The following is a 17,073-nucleotide window of genomic DNA, read 5'->3' as shown; positions in this document are numbered from 1 at the left end:
AACTCGTCCAAGGGATGCTGTGTAACCTTTCGAAAATGCCATTTGGCCTGCGCTGAAATCAATTCTATCACCATGTTGACTGATGACGCCGAAGAGCCAACATCCAAAAACATCGATGGGAAGAAAATTCATTGAAATACCCTTTGAAGATTCTACATTCTTGGAGCTCCCTGTTTCTGCTTTCTGCATGTTGGTTATCTAGAAGTCCCTTTGCCTTGTTGCTCTCCATTCACCCAGTACTTCCTTCTGTCTGATCTCGCTCTCACCTCCGACCAGTCATTTTTGATGCTCGCTTTACGTTAACCCTAACCCTAAATATTGATACGATTAAAGCGACATCGAACCCTGTGCCAGAGTCAGCGTTGGCTTCAGGATATGTTCCAGCACTTGATGCAGTGTTAACCCGTTAGCCTCTTGGTGCAAAGCCCCCAAATGGCCACTGGCTTGGAACTGTGTCAACGTTCCTTCACTGCCGCTGGGTCAAAATCCTGGAACTCCCTCCCTACTAACCGTGTGGGTGCGCCCCCGCACCACCACATGGACTACCGTAGTTCAAGAAGACGGACCCCCGCCTTCTCGAGGGCAATTCGGGGTGGGCAATGTGGTGTCAGTCCCCTTTAAGGGTGATCCGCCAAGAGGCTCGTGTGACCCGGGTAACCAATCAGGGACCAGGGTGGGGGGGTCAACGCAGCAAGCACGGGTTTCTCCACCAGCCGAGTGCGAAACAGAGTTCACATTTTGGATGGGTGACTGACGAAAGGCCACTGGCCCGGAATGCTAATTCTCTCCCTCGCTCCGCAGCTCCTGCCCGACCTGCTTTGCATGACCAACATTTCCTGCTTATGTTTTACATTTCTGGCTTCGGTGATACTTGGCTTTCATGCTCCGGGCAGTTCCGGAGGCATCAACTGCCCGCGCAGCTCCCTCAATGTCACACTTTCTTTTTTGTAAGTCTGGACAAAGAGTTTTAGGCGGCTGTTCAAAAAGGGGAGGGATGAAAATCATGCCTGATCCTGTCCGCACCCCTTCATTTCCCAGAAGAGCTCACTGGGAGTGGTCCAGAGTGGGAACATTGGCTGACTTTGCTGCTTTTTGAGCCAAGTCAGGCTGATCAATGGGAGCAACATCGATGTTGGAATTATTCCCTTGCATTTAAGAGAACCAGGAGAGTCTAGCGAGCAGATTTAACATTTTATGATTATTTGTGAGCATGTTATTTTCTTAATTGCTGTTAATAAATACAAAACCAACAGCTGGGATGTTAAAACTGCTCATATTAATGTTGTACCATAACATGACACATTAACACACTGGATGTGGAGTGATTCTGCTTTGCTGTTCCCAACTTGTTGAGTCTTTTTACGCTCACATGGAGCTAACGGAAAGCACAGAGGGAGGGTCGGGAGTTCCACATTCTGGAGCAGAAAGGGGGCCAAAGAGAATTATTTGTATTTTGGCGCCACCTTAGGTCCAGTCCTCCCTATCTTCCAAATTCCGCCCATCCTGTTGCTCTCTTGGCTTTCCCCATGTTACATGGGGTTTGCTAAAACGTTGGTTGAGCGCTCCTCCACATCATCCGTCATTGTTTGGATTTGGCGGGTGGTTTTACAGCCCTTCCCCTCGTTAACCCTCCACCCCACTGATCAGGGTTGGCAATGGCACTGATGCACTTGCCTGCACCATCGGCTGGGTTTCAGCACCTTATGTCCAATGGGCACATTTTCATTCAGGTGCAGTGCGGAAAATGCAATGGCCAACGCATGTCTTTGTTTTATTCACGATGACCTACAGTGCCCCAACTATTCCTCTGCTCTGTTCGACTGCATAATGAACCCTGACCTTTTGGTCAAAGATTAAATAAAATAGGTTGCGGAACAGAAAGAAAGAAGGACACACCTACATCGTGACTTTCAGGACTTGAGAAGATCCCAGAGCTTTTTGCAGCCAGTGAAGGACCGTTGAAGTGTGGTACAATGTGGGAAAAGCACCAGCCAAAATGCACACAGCAAGCTCCTTCAAATGCCAATTGATATTGGTTGAAGAATTAATAAAAGCCAAGACACCGGCTTCTGCTCTTTTTCTCAATGCTAACCTGGGAACTTTTATGTCCACCCCAGCAGGCCGACTGCATCTCATTCGAAAGGCTGCGCCTCCGACAGTGCAGCACTCTCTCGGTACTGCATTGGACTGCTTACCTGACTGGTCACAGAGTTGGTTGCAGAGTCCTTATCTGTTTCCTCCCTGTCACCACACCTCAGGCGAGGGCCAAGGTTGAGAAGGTGGGGCCTCCGTGAATAACCTCACAGGTAGTCTTGTGGGGAAGGGAAATTCTGCAGTGGAGTTACTGTTAGAAATCAGCCTGGTTTCAAAACACACTCAACACCTGAGTCCAATTCTATCAAATAAAACATGACCTCATGTATATAGTGACCAGAACATTGCCACCAGGTTAACTTTTTTCAAAAATTGTTTTGTGCCGGAATAAAAAAGGTTCCCTCCATCCGGATGTGCCTCGGTTGGTAGCACTCCCGCCCCAGCCTCACAAGGTTCTGGGTTCCAGTACCAATCCAGGGCTCGGGCGCAAAAATCAAGGCTGACATTGCGGCGCAGTACTGAGGGGTTGCTGCACCGCCTGAGATGCGTCTTTCAGGTGCGGGATTAAACCAAGGATACCCCGTCCGGTTGGGTGTGAAAGATCCCCTGGCTGTATTTTGCAGAAGAGCAGGGGTGCTACCCTCCTTGGCCTGCCCAATGCGTCACTCACCCTCTCAGGAGCCGGTCATCTGGACATTCACACGTTGCTGCTTGTGGGAGCTTGCTGTGCACAATTTGGCCTCTGCACTTCCTACATTGCAACAGTGACTGCACTTCAGAATTGTTTCTTTGGCTGTAAAGTGCATCTGATGGTCATCAAGAACCTTTTTTAAATGCAGACCTTTTTGTTTCTTTTTTTATTTCTCCATCTCTCACAGTACATGTCTTGTAGAGAATCAAATGTCTAAGATTGATTTGACTGAGAAGTAGTATACACCTTAGAAGAAGCACACCAATAGCGTGGATTAATATCCTGCCTAGGGAAGTGTTGGCATAGTGGCCATCACTGAACTAGTAATCCAGTGACCCAGGGTAATGCTCCTGGAACCCGCGTTCGTATACCACCACGGCAGATGGTGAAATGTGAATTAAATAAAGATCTCGGAATTAAAAGTCTAATGATGACCATGAAACCACTGCTGATTGTCGTTAAAAGCCCATCTGGAGGAGTTTAAAAGGTGGGATATGCTGCCACTCTCCTTGGCGGGTAGGGTACAGTCGGTGAAGATGACGGTGCTCCCGAGGTTCCTTTTTATATTCCAGTGCCTCCCCATCCTGATCCCTGAGGCCTTTTTTAAGCGGGTCAGTAGGAGCATCATAGGATTCGTGTGGGCAAAAAAGACCCCGAGGGTGAGAAAGGTGTTTCTGGAGCAGAGTAGGGACAGGGGAGGGTTAGCATTACCTAATCTGTGTGGGTATTACTGGGCTGCCAATGTGGCGATGATACGCAAGTGGGTAATGGAGGGGGAGGGGGCGGCGTGGAAGAGGCTGGAGATGGCGTCCTGTGTGGGCACGAGTCTGGGAGCACTGGTGACAGCACCGCTGCCGCTCCCGCTGACTAGGTACACCACGAGTCCGGTGGTGGCGGCGACTTTGAAAATTTGGGTGCAGTGGAGGCGCCACAGGGGTGAGGTAGAGGCTTCGGTTTGGTCCCCGATCCGGGAGAACCATCGGTTCGTCCTGGGGAGAATGGATGGAGCATTCCTGAGCTGGCACAGGGCAGGAATTAGAAGAATGGGGGACTTGTTTTTAGATGGGACGTTTGCGAGCCTTGGGGCACTGGAGGAAAAATTTGGGCTTACCCCTGGAAATGCTTTCAGGTACATGCAGGTAAGGGCATTTGTAAGACAGCAGGTGAGGGAGTTCCCGCTGCTTTCAGCACTCAGGATCCAGGATAGGGTGCTCTCAGGAGTGTGGGTTGGAGAGGGCAGGGTCTCGGTGATCTACCAGGAGATGCAGGAGGAGGAGGAGATCTCGGTGGAGGAGCTGAAGGGTAAATGGGAGGAGGAGCTTGGGGAGGAGATAGACGAGGGTACGTGGGCGGACGCCCTGGGTAGGGCTAATTCTTCCTCCTCTTGCGCCAGACTTAGCCTGATACAATTTAAGGTTCTTCACAGAGCGAATATGACAGGGGTGAGGCTGAGCAGGTTCTTTGGGGTGGAAGACAGGTGTGGGAGGTGCTCGGGGAGCCCAGCAAATCATACCCATATGTTCTGGGCATGCCCGGCGCTGGATGGGTCCTGGAAAGATATTGCAAGGACGATGTCTAAGGTGGTGAACACCCAGGTTAAGCCGAGCTGGGGGTTAGCACTATTTGGGGTATCGGACGAGCCGGGAGTGCAGGAAGCGAAAGAGGCCGGTATTCTGGCCTTTGCGTCCCTGGTAGCCCGGCGGAGGATTCTGCTACAGTGGAAGGATGCGAGGCCCCCGAGCGTGGAAGCCTGGATCAGCGACATGGCAGGGTTCATTAAATTGGAGAGGGTAAAATTTGCCTTGAGAGGGTCTGTTCAAGGGTTCTTCAGGCGGTGGCAACCGTTCCTAGACTTTCTAGCGGGGCGTTAGGAGGTGGTCAGCAGCAACCCAGAGGGGGGGGGGGGGGGTTTCTACTGTGTTTATTATTGCTAAATGGGGGGTTTGTATATTGGGGGAATTCGTGATGTAGTTGTAAGATGTTTAATTATGTGTTCTTTGTTTTTCTTTTTTCTGTAAGGGGGGGGGGGGTTGTTGAAAATATGTAAACATTTGAATAAAAATACTTCTAAAAAAAAAAAGCCCATCTGGTTTACTGATGTCCTTCAGGGAAGGAAATCCGCTACTATTACTTGGTCTGGCCGACATGCGACTCCAGGGCGATGTGGCTGACCACCGAATGGCCGAGCAAGCCACTCATTTCAAGGGCAATTAGGGGAGAGCAGGAAATGCTGGTCCCGCTAGTGATGCCCACCTCCCATGAACGAAAAACAAAACGTTGTCATTGTCGACATGATCTTAGCTGGTGTTGTGTGCAGTTCTGGGTGCCATGTTGTAGGGGAGGATATGAATGCGCTGGAGTGGGTGCACAAGAGGTTCCAAAGAATAGTTCTAGAGATGAGAAACTTCACTGAAGGGGATAGATTGGAGAGGTTGGGACTGTTCTCCTGGGAGAAAAGAAGGCTGTGGGGAGAGTTGATGGACGTGTTCAAAATCATGAAGGGGGGGGGGGTCCCCGATAGATTAGACGGGGAGAAAGGATCGAGAGCGAGAGGGCACAGGTTCAAAGTGACTTGCAGGAGAAGCGAAACGTGACTCGAGAAAGAACCTTTGCACGCCGCGGGGTGGCTCGGCTCTGGAATGCACTGCCTGGAAGTGTGGCGGAAGGGCAGGTTCAAGCGAGGGGTTCAAGGAGGCATGAGGTGAATAATCGAACAGGGCCGATGGGCAAGGGGACGGGGCAAAGGCAGGGGAATGGTACTGTCATGACGCTCGTAAGGGGAGTGGGCGCAGACAGGATGGGCCGAGTGGCATCGAAGCAATTCTGTGAGCCTGAATTAAAATCAATAGGAACCCGGGATTCAATTGCAAAACAAAACTAAAAGATTAAAGCTTATTTAAATGACAATCAAGTTCACTGACAATATCTTGGTCAAAGCAAAATGATATGTCGGTAATCGTTTTCCATCTCTTTATTCAGCGAGGGCAATCTACGGAATTCTGAATGTGTGCCCAGTCCACAAAATGTTAGGTCTAGAAATGGGAGAGCGTGTCCCATAATCCCAGTTTTATCTCTCTCTCTCTCTCTCTCTCTGCCTTTGATTGAAGCGCGGACAAGAAGTTGATTTAAAAAAAAAAGGTTCCTTCACGATTAATCAAAACTGCCAATCAAAGTAGAGTTCAGAGGCTTGAAGTCAGGTTTCCTGCTTCAATTATCATACCTTTCACTCACAGTGGGTGAGAATCTTGCTCCACTGGAGGAATGGCCATTATAGATAATGTCTTGTCAGCTACTACCAGACAGCAGGTAGTTGATAGTGCAGTGATCAATATTAATTATTTCCATCGCCCAGGTGGGTTTGATATCTGCTGCCATTTGCTCGTCCAGTCCTCCTCGCTTGTTACATGTGCGTCAGCTTAAACAATCAAACTATTTTGTCTTGATGTTTTCTCCCTTGTGTGCATTTTACCTAATCTTTTTCCACACAACCTCAACACAGAGAATCTGTCTGCAATGGAATCAGTGTACGTTTATCAAAGCTACTTCTGAACGCGAGGATACTGGCACATTATAAATGCCTCAAAGAGATAGATATTGGAGAGGGTATTAGAAGATGAAATAGGACAGATTCCAGGCAGGCACCCATCACATTATGCAGTGCTCTGCTAAATTTCTAATAGGCTTGGCATTGTGCAACCTGAAACCATACATCTCATTATTCCATTTCCATATTCTTCGAGGAGGGGCGAATGGGACAATTTCCATTTTCAGCCAGTGGGGAAGCATGTCGGTGCTGCATAATGAACTGAAGAGTGAAAAGCTCCTCGAATCTGCCCCTGCAATGGACCCAGGACTCTGGAAATAACCCGTTTTACCACTCAAGGGTGCAAATGCGATTCCTGTGTCGAGCTCTGCACACATGTGCACGGTAGCACAGTGGCTAGTTGCTTCACAGCTCCGGGGTCCCGGGTTCGATTCCTGGCTTAGGTCACTCTCTGTGCGGAGTCTGCACGTTCTCCCCGTGTGTGCATGGGTTTCCTCCGGGTGCTCTGGTTTCCTCCCACGGTCCAAAGGTGTGCAGGTCAGGTGGATTGGCCAAGCTAAATTGCCCTTGGTGTCCAAAAAGGTTAGGTGGGGTTACTGGGTTACAGGGATGGGGTGGAGGCGTGGGCTTAAGTGGGGTGCTCTTTCCAAGAGCTGGTGCAGACGTGATGGGCCGAATGGCCTCCTTCTGCACTGTAAATTCTATAATTCTATGTTCACTCAAAACCTGGTTAGTATTGACTGATCACGCCTCACAGTGGTCAACTGAGAAAAGGAGCCTTTTACCCCATCAGCTAGGTGCCAAGAGCTAAATGGTAGATCTCCAAAGCACTTTGGCACTCTTTCAAATATTGTGAGACTGTGAGGGATGTACAGCAACTGCACACTCGCACAAAGAAACTATGTGGCCCGGCAAGCAATGGAACCATTGTAATTGAAACCATGAGAAGTGAATGGTTACGTTTCTCATGCGCTGGTGTTCATTGGCATTGCATTTAAATGGATGCTCAACTTGACCTAGTCAAGGGCGCTCTTGAATGAGAAGCGGGTCATAGAGTCATTGGCGGTCCACAGCACAGAAAATGCCCTTCAGCCCATCACATCTGTGCCGGTCAGAAACAACCACCTAAGTGTTCTAATCCCATTTTCCAGCACTTGGTGCTCACAGCCTTGTCTGCCCTGGCATCGCAAGTGCACATCTAAATACTTCTCAAATGTTATGCGGGTCTCTGCTATCCACCAACCCTTCAGGCAGTGGGTTCCAGGCTCCCGCCTCCCTCTAAACCTCCTGCCCCTTACCTTAAATCTATGCCCCCTGGTCATTGATTCCTCCACCAAGGGGAAAAGTTTCTTCCTGTCCACTCTGTCTATGCTCTTCATAATTTTATACATATGTCTCGCGGTTCAAAGATGCTTGTCATTGAATCATTGAGTTTGTGATGGTTGGCAAGATTTCCATTCCAGGATTGGGCACAAGGAACTAATTTTGTCGCGTCTGATATGACAATTGGACATCTTACACCAACCTACACAAAATGAGTGCAGTGTCATTGAATCTGGTGTTCCCATGTTTATTTTAGCACTCACTGCAAATCAAGAAAAATTCTGCGATTTCATTACCCAGTTAAAAGTGGTATTAATCACAGCCTTGAACTTCATTCTGTGTAGCCTTCCTTCCGTAATATGCTTGCAGGGGGGAAAAAAGAACCATTCTGAGCTTTCAAATGCTCGGCGGTCTGCGACTGGGTTAGTAAAATGTAAAAGTTGTCTTCGATTTATTCAATATGTGTGCTGTTGTAATCATTGCAAAAAAAACCCCTTCAGATTATTTCAATTGTTTCCACATAATACTCTGTTACTGTTCTATTTCTTGCTGCACGTATCTCATTCATCAAGATTACGTGCTCCCTATCCATGCTCCCTGTTGAAATGAAAGCGATCTGTCAGCCAACAAACCTTGTCTGACAAACGTCTTTGAACTTTGTGACCCGCTTCCCGTTCTCCTTGCTGTTCCCAAACTTTGCTTTTCGAAGGGGAGGAGGCAGAGCGGTGAATCCCCAAAGAAGACACCTTTCTGAAATCAAGTCGGAGGGACCTTTGTTTAAATGTTCCTTTTGAAGATGAGCGATGTGTCCTAGATCAGCTGAGGTTCCCGAGGGTGGAGGAGGAGGAGGTGGCTGGTTTGGGGGCACCGATTGGGATGGAGGAGCTGGTTAAAGGATTGGGGAGCATGCAGGCGGGGAAGGCCCCGGGGCCGGATGGGTTCCCGGTTGAATTCTATAGGAAATACGTGGACCTGCTGGGCCTGTTGCTAGTGAGGACTTTCAATAAGGGGAGGGAGGGGGGACCTTGCCCCCGACAATGTCCAGGGCGCTGATTTCTTTGATCCTGAAGCGGGACAAGGATCCACTGCAATGTGGGTCGTATAGACCGATCTCGCTCCTCAATGTTGATGCTAAGTTGCTGGCGAAGGTGCTGGCTACGAGAATTGAGGACTGTGTCCCGGGGGTGATTCATGAGGACCAGACGGGATTTATGAAGGGCAGGCAATTAAATACAAATGTGCGGAGGCTCCTCAATGTGATTATGATGCCCTCGGTGGAGGGGGAAGTGGAGGTAGTGGCAGCTATGGACACGGAGAAAGCCTTTGACCGGGTGGAGTGGGAGTATCTTTGGGAAGTGTTGCGGAGGTTTGGGTTCGAGGAGGGGTTCATCAGTTGGGTCAGGATGCTGTATAGAGCCCCGGTGGCGAGTGTGGCTACGAATTGGCGGAGGTCGGAGTACTTTCGGCTGTACCGCGGGACGAAGCAGGGGTGTCCCCTATCCCCCTTGTTGTTTGCACTGGCAATTGAGCCTCTGGCTATGGCACTGAGGGAGTCCAGGAAGTGGAGGGAACTGGTATGGGGGGGAGAGGAACACCGGGTGTCGTTGTATGCTGACGACCTGTTGCTGTATGTGGCAGATCCAGTGGAGGGGATGGCGGAGGTCATGCGGACCTTTGGGGACTTTTCAGGGTATAAACCCAACATAGGGAAGAGTGAGCTCTTTGTGGTGCATTCAGGAGACCAGGGAAGGGGGATAGACGAGCTACCGCTGAAGAGAGTGGAAAGGAGCTTTCGGTATCTAGGGATCCAAGTAGCTAGGAGTTGGGGGGCCCCTGCACAAGCTCAATTTGACGCGGTTGGTGGAGCAGATGGAGGAGGATTTTAAAAGATGGGATATGCTGCAACTCTCACTAGCGGGTAGGGTGCAGTCGGTCAAAATGACGGTCCTCCCGAGGTTTCTCTTTGTGTTCCAGTGCCTTCCCATTATGATCCCCAAGGCCTTTTTCAAACGGGTAAGCAGGAGCATCATAGGATTTGTGTGGGCGAATAAGACTCCAAGGGTGAAGAGAGTGTTTCTGGAGCGTAGCAGGGACAGGGGGGGGCTGGCGCTGCCGAATCTGTGTGGCTATTATTGGGCAGCCAATGTGGCGATGATCAGTAAGTGGGTAATGGAGGGAGAGGGGGCAGCATGGAAGAGGCTAGAGATGGCGTCCTGTGTGGGCACGAGCCTGAGGGCGCTGGTGACGGCACTGCTGCCACTCTCACCGACAAGGTACACCACGGGTCCGGTGGTGGCGGTGACGCTGAAGATCTGGGGGCAGTGGAGGCGACACCGGGGCGAGGTGGGAGCCTCGGTTTGGTCCTCGATTCGGGAGAATCATCGGTTCGTCCCGGGAAGGAGGGATGGGGGATTTCGGAGCTGGCATCAGGCAGGGATTAGAGGAATGGGGGACCTGTTCATCGATGGGATGTTTGCAAACCTAGGGGCGCTGGAGGATAAGTTTGGGCTACCCCCGGGAAACGCTTTCAGGTACATGCAAATGAGGGCGTTTGTGAGGTGGCAGGTGAAGGAATTCCCGCTGCTCCCGGCACAGGGGATTCAGGACAGGGTGATTTCGGGTGTATGAGTTGGAGAAGGCAAAGTTTTGGTGATTTACCAGGAGCTGAAGGAAGAGGAGGAGGCCTCGGTGGAGGAGTTAAAGGGCAAGTGGGAGGAGGTGCTGGGGGAGGAGATAGATGAGGGTCTGTGGGCTGATGCCCTGGGTAGGGTTAATTCTTCTTCCTCTTGCGCCAGGCTCAGCCTAATACAGTTCAAAGTTACTCACAGAGGGCATATGACAGGGACGAGGCTGTGTAGGTTCTTTGGGGTGGAGGACAGATGTGGGAGGTGCTCGGGAAGCCCGGCAAACCACGTCCATATGTTCTGGCCGTGCCCGGCACTGGATGGGTTTTGGAGGGGTTTTGCGAGGACTGTGTCCAAGGTGGTGAACGCCCGGGTCAGGCCGAGCTGGGGGTTGGCATTATTTGGGGTAACGGAGGAGCCGGGAGTGCAGGAGGCGAAAGAGGCCGGTATTCTGGCCTTTGCGTCCCTGGTAGCCCGGCGGAGAATTTTGCTATTCTGGAAAGATGCGAAGCCCTATAGTGTGGAAGCTTGGATCAATGACATGGCAGGGTTCATCAAGCTGGAGAGGATAAAGTTTGCCATGCGAGAGTCTGTGCAGGGGTTCCTCAGGCGGTGGCAACCGTTCCTAGACTATCTCGCGGAGCATTAGGAGGAGGTCAGCAGCAGCAGCAGCCCAGGGGCAGGAGGGTGGGGGGGTTCGAGGGGGGGTGTTCGTTTGGGTGGGTGGGGGGGGTTCCCTATTGGGGTTTTTAAATGTCATGTGGGGGGTTATTGTATATGGGGGAAATCCAATGTATAATTTTTGTATAATTTGATTGTTGTGTTCTTGTTTCTTTCTTTTTGTTTGGGGGGGGGGGTTTGTTGAAAATCTGTTGAAAAATTTGAATAAATATATATTTTTTAAAAAGAAGATGAGCGATGTGAGAATCCACACGGCAAAGCATTGGGATGACGGGCCACTAAAGGGGGAATGGAGCAAGATTGCCCCTGACACAGGGAGTCAGGCTTCCAACTGGATGTACTGCTCATAGTTAGTATCTTGTGGTGATAATTTGGCAGGTTAAAGTTGTCCCAACATGTCCCCAGCCAGCCTCCCTCCACAAACCTGACGTCATTCAAAACCTGGTCCACCCATTTCCTTACCAGCAACAAAACTGTAGATTCTGTGCTTCGATGATCTTTTAGGCTAGCATGGACTAGTTTAGGCTGAAGGGCCTAACTCTGTGCCATAGATTCCATGGTATGATTCGATAAAAACCTGTTCCCAATTACCCCTGGGTTGGCTGACCTACATTGCTTCATAGTGAAGGATTGCCTCAATTTTAAAATTCTCATGCTTGTTTTCAATCCCTTACCTGTCTCCGGAATCCTCCCCACATTCTGCCGCGCTCTGAGATGTCTGCATTCACTGTTCTGGCCTTTGGAACAGCCCTGATTCTAATCGCTCCACCGTTTGCAGCCCCGTCTTCACCTGCTTGGCCGCAAGCTCTGGAGGTTTCTCCTAAAACCTCTCTGCTGCTTTTTCCGCCATTGAGAACCTGCCTCTTTGACCAAGCATTTGCTCGCCTGCCCTCACGTCTCCTTGGGTGTCTCTGTTTCAAATTCTGCTTTTTCTGTGCCTGCTGTTGTTGAGTAATTGAGTAATTTACGTGGGCGACAAGGCCTGGCGCCTTGGGCCCGAATCGGTCGGGACCGGAGCCGTTCTGCGCCGTCGTGAACCTCGACGGCGTTCACGACGGCGTGGCCACTTCGGCGTGGGGGTGGAGAATCCCGCCCTGTATATGTGACCACATGGAACGGTCAGTGCTTAGCTGGAAATTAGTAAGAAACTCCTGTTAAATCATTAGGCTTTGATGGATTCTGTGCTGACAGAATAATTGAACAATTCTTTCGAGTGAACATTCTCAGTTTCCTTTGTGAATCAGACAGCTGGAAGTCACCAGAAATCAGATTTTTTTTTTTCAAAAGGAAAGGTGGCTCATTTCAACTCGTTAGGTGATCAGTCAAGCAAGCACAATGTAAGCCTAGATTCTGTAATGTGCCAACTAGCCAGGATGGTCCAAGAGGAGAATCAGTGAGGAAAAGCCAAGCAATTCTCACAATCCAGTCTTCAACAAATAATCTCTGCTGTCATTGACCCAACCCCGGCTGATTAACGTCCAGAGACAAAATTCCGAACAAGTGTTCCTCATATCCCAAACATAATAAAGGAAAAGACCAAAAGGAGCCATCCAACCTCACATCCCCCATTATTCAACCTGTCCCTCCCAAGTGATTCCCATCTCACGCGAGGCGGGCTTCACAGGAATCTTTGTGCTCCCTGGGATTTAATCATCTAAATCTCCACCTATCCCTATAAAACCTTGAGTTCCATTATCAACCATTTATGGAGCCAGGTAATCCTGGAAGAAGTTCATAAAAATAACATCAATGGCTTTTACTGGCAATCTGTTCAACTTGTCCGCAAACATCCCTTTGAGCCTTGTTAAGCTTGAACCTATGTCCTCCAGCTCTGCACTCGCTGTTCAAGTTAGCTTCCTTGCAACTTTGCCTCTCGGCTCTGAAGGCCAGGTTGATACACCCACCCACCCCGGGTTACTTTGGCTTCTCGCTCTCTGTAAGTCTTTCATATTCAATCGTGTTCCGAATTTTTTTTTTTTGCTCACTGCAGTGTAAAATGTTTCGTACTCACAATCGAGTGACTGGAGGAAAAGGAATGCTGCTGGGGAACCTACACTTCCAAATCATCCGCCCTTCCAACATCCTTTCCAACCACTAACGTTTTTTTGAGTTTGGAAAACTTTTATTTATAATGAATACAAAACATGCAAATGCGGCTTGGTGGAAGCTGCATATATGCAGATGCAGGATCCGGTGCTACGCAAACAAAAATAACATGACCAAGCAGCATGCCTTTTTTCAACTCAGCAAAAGCTGAGGGATAACTGTTCCCTGGTGCATTACCCGTGACATGGCTCATCCAGAGTTCACTTGCCCATCAATAAAACATTCTTTTCTCATGCAGTGTAATTTTTTTGTATCCTTTGAAATTTGTCCTTCTGCGATTTTGTCTTGAGGAGTGAAAGACAAAAAGCTCAGAAATGCGGGTGGGATTCTCCACCGCGCCAGCTCCATTTTCCAGTGCAGCGCTTCCCCGCCGGCAGTGGGATTCTCCATTCCCACAGTCTGCCAATGGGGTTTCCCATTGTTGGGCACCCATGCCGTCGGGAAATGCTCGGACGTGGGTGCGCTGCCGGTGGGGCGGAGGACCCCGCCGACGGAGAATCCCGTTCCATGTCTCTTTTATCGGGAATACTAAATATTTGCACAGTAACAGCACCATCAGGAAGATGGTTTTGCAGCAGTGACATGGATTTGGGTCAACGCTGCCGCTTGAAAAAAAATGCTGTGCATATAACAGCAGACCTTTCAATAACGTCTGTAACAATTTAATATAATTTTCTCAAAATAAAAGGACAACAAACAGGTTATTAAAAATATTGATATTGATATGTGCCCAAGCTTTCGGGAAAATCAGTCACCAACATTTATTTTGTGAAGGTCATTGTGGATAGTGTGATGAATGTCAGTATTTCAGATATCATGGGCGGGATTCTCCCATACCCGGCGGGGCGGGGGGTCCCGGCGGGATGGAGTGGCGTGAACCGCTTTGGCATCGGGCCGCCCCAAAGTTACGGAATCCTCCGGCACAGGCCCGCCCGCAGATCGGGGGGCCCCGATCGCAGGCCAGGCCACCGTGGGGGCACCTCCCGGGGCCAGATCCCCTCGTGACCCCCCCCCAGGAACCCCAGAGCCCGCCCGCGCCGCCAGGTCCCGCCGGTAAGGGACCTACTCTAATTTACGCCGGCAGGACCGGCTACAGACGGGCGGGACTTCGGCCCATCGCGGGCCGGAGAATTCGTGCGGCCCCGGCGCCCATTGAGTCGCGCCGGACCCCGCCATTCTCCGAGGCGGGCGGCGCGACTCATGCCGGGTCGGGTTTTGGGGGGCGGGAGAGCTGGAAGGACGACGGGGGCGGGATTCACACCAACCCCCGGCGATTCTCCGACCCCCCATTGTGTTGTATGTATTTGGCGGAGTAAGGGTTTAGAGCCTGATTTGTGTGTGTATGACTGTTGCAGTAGTGTTTTTAAAGAATCCTCGTTTGAAACGTTTTGGGAGCGGGAGGTGCAATTGAGGCATCGTGAAAAACCTGGGCTAATGGAGTTTTGTTTGGATTAAGAGACTTTCCCTGTGGAGTTAATTAGATTTCAGCTCACAGATGATATAATTAATGTGTGAAGCTAAAGTACCAGGCATTTTGCAAAAGGGCGGTCTAGGTGAGTTTTAGATTGGGATGTGAGCAGAGGTCAAGCATCTGCTCCCATTGCAGTTCAGTTAAAGATATGTCTGTGGACAGATTCGCAGGTTTTTTTTCCAAGCAGTTCAGAATGGTGTGTCTGCAAGATGATCTGAAACAAGCTGAGAAGCAGCACATGAAGAAATACAGCCAGAGTTTCTGCGTGGTTCTGACTGGATTCAGATCTTTACTTCACAAACTGTCTCAAAGAGCATCTCTGTCAAGCAAGAGTGCGTGGGTCACCAAAGATCTTTGCGAGTTCTGTATTATTTCTTAGGACTGAGACGCAAATGCTCTGCAGTGTCGACATAATAAATTACTGCTGGGCTAATCGAATTGAATCAAGTTTAATCTAATCTAATCAAAGATGGCTTGGATGGGCAAATTCAGCTCGTCGCTGTGCTCACTGGAGATGTGCACCAGATAGACGGGTCCACAATGTCATTAGCAATCTCCAAACTTAGCTCTCTTTGAGAATGTTAGTTTCTCCCTTGGGAGTAAAGGTTCTCTTTAAGTAACATTAAAAGTTACTTATGGTCTCGATCCCTCCCGATCTCTGGAACCTCTGTGCTCCCACCACTTGTGAAATTGCTTCTGTGAAATACTCGGCATCGCTATCTTCCCCCTGTCCCCCCACTCTCTCTTTCCTTGTTAAAATTGCTCCTCAAACATAGCTCTTTGAATATGCTTTTGCCCATCTGCGTCAATATTTTTAAAAATGTGGCTCGTTCGAACCTTTTGTCTGAAAAAATGCTTGTGCAGCACCGTGGGGAATTATGCTCTGCAGGAAGCTCAACACAAATGCAAACAACGACCTCCTTTTCAATGCAAAAGTGGAAGCCTTTTCCCAAGTGAAAATCAAGAGGCCATCAGCCCCCTTCTATCCATTGAACATAAGAACATAAGAACTAGGAACAGGAGTAGGCCATCTGGCCCCTCGAGCCTGCTCCGCCATTTAATGAGATCATGGCTGATCTTTGTGGACTCAGCTCCACTCTCCGGCCTGTACACCATATCCCCGAATCCCTTTATTCTTTAGAAAGGCATCTATCTTTTTCTTAAAAACGTTTAAAGAAGGAGCCTCAACTGCTTCACTGGGCAAGGAATTCCAGAGATTCACAACCCTTTGGGTGAAGAAGTTCCTCCTACACTCCGTCCTAAATCTATCTCCCCTTATTTTGAGGCTATGCCCCCTAGTTCTGCTTTCCCCGACCAGTGGAAACAACCTGCCCGCATCTATCTTATCTATTCCCTTCATAATTTTATATGTCTCAATAAGATTCCCCCCGCATCCTTCTAAACTCCAATGAGTACAGTCCCAGTCTACTCAACCTCTCGTCATAATCTAATCCCCTCAACTCTGGGATCAACCTAGTGAATCTCCTCTGCACTCCCTCCAGTGCCAATATGTCCTTTCTCAGGTAAGGAGACCAAAACTGAACACAATACTCCAGATGCGGCCTCAGCAACACCCGATACAATTGCAGCATAACCTCCCTAGTCTTGAACTCCATCCCTCTAGCAATGAAAGACAAAACTCGATTAGCCTTCTTAATCACCTGTTGCACCTGCACACCAACTTTTTGCGACTCGTGCACCAGCACACCCGGGTCCCTCTGCACAGCAGCATGTTTTAACATCTTACCGTTTAAATAATAATCCATTCTGCTGTTATTCCTCCCAAAATGGATAGCCTCACACTTGGCAACATTGAATTCCATCTGCCAGACCCTAGCCCATTCACCTAACCTATCCAAATCCTTCTGCAGACTTCCGGTATCCTCTGCACTTTTTGCTTTACCACTCATCTTAGTGTCGTCTGCAAACTTTGACACATTGCACTTGGTCCCCAACTCCAAATCGCCTATGTACATTGTGAACAACTGCGGGCCCAACACTGATCCTTGAGGGTCCCCACTAGTTACAGGTTGCCAACCAGAGAAACACCCATTTATCCCCACTCTCTGCTTTCTGTTAGTTAACTAATCCTCTACCCATGCTACCACTTTACCCTCAATGCCATGCATCTTTAGTTTATCCAGCAACCTTTTGTGTGGCACCTTGTCAAAAGCTTTCTGGAAATCCAGATATACCACATCCATTGGCTCCCCGTTATCTACTGCACTGGTAACGTCCTCAAAAAATTCTACCAAATTAGGCAGACACGACCAACCCTTTGTGAACCCATGCTGTGTCTGCCCAATGGGACAATTTTCCTCCAGGTGCCCCGCTATTTCCTCCTTAATGATAGATTCCAGCATTTTCCCTACAACCGAAGTTAAGCTTACCGGCCTATAATTACCCGCTTTCTGCCAAACTCCTTTTTTAAACAGTGGTGTCACGTTTGCTACTTTCCAATCCTCTGGGACCACCCCAGAGTCTAGTGAATTTTGATAAATTATCACTAGTGCGTTTACAATTTCCCTAGCCACCTCTT

The 17,073-nt window shown here is 49.4% G+C and overlaps 1 protein-coding gene across 1 annotated transcript in view; it reads right to left on the bottom strand.

Moving 5' to 3' along the window:
- Positions 1-17,073, bottom strand: part of LOC140396869 (leucine-rich repeat transmembrane neuronal protein 4-like) — a 153,174-nt gene that overhangs the window by 33,027 nt on the left and 103,074 nt on the right. The window lies entirely within an intron of this gene.

Source organism: Scyliorhinus torazame, chromosome 20 (genome assembly GCF_047496885.1).
Source record: "Scyliorhinus torazame isolate Kashiwa2021f chromosome 20, sScyTor2.1, whole genome shotgun sequence".
Lineage (NCBI taxonomy): Eukaryota > Metazoa > Chordata > Chondrichthyes > Carcharhiniformes > Scyliorhinidae > Scyliorhinus > Scyliorhinus torazame.
The sequence above is the reverse complement of the archived record's forward strand: the minus strand, read 5'-3'. Positions and strand labels throughout refer to the sequence as shown.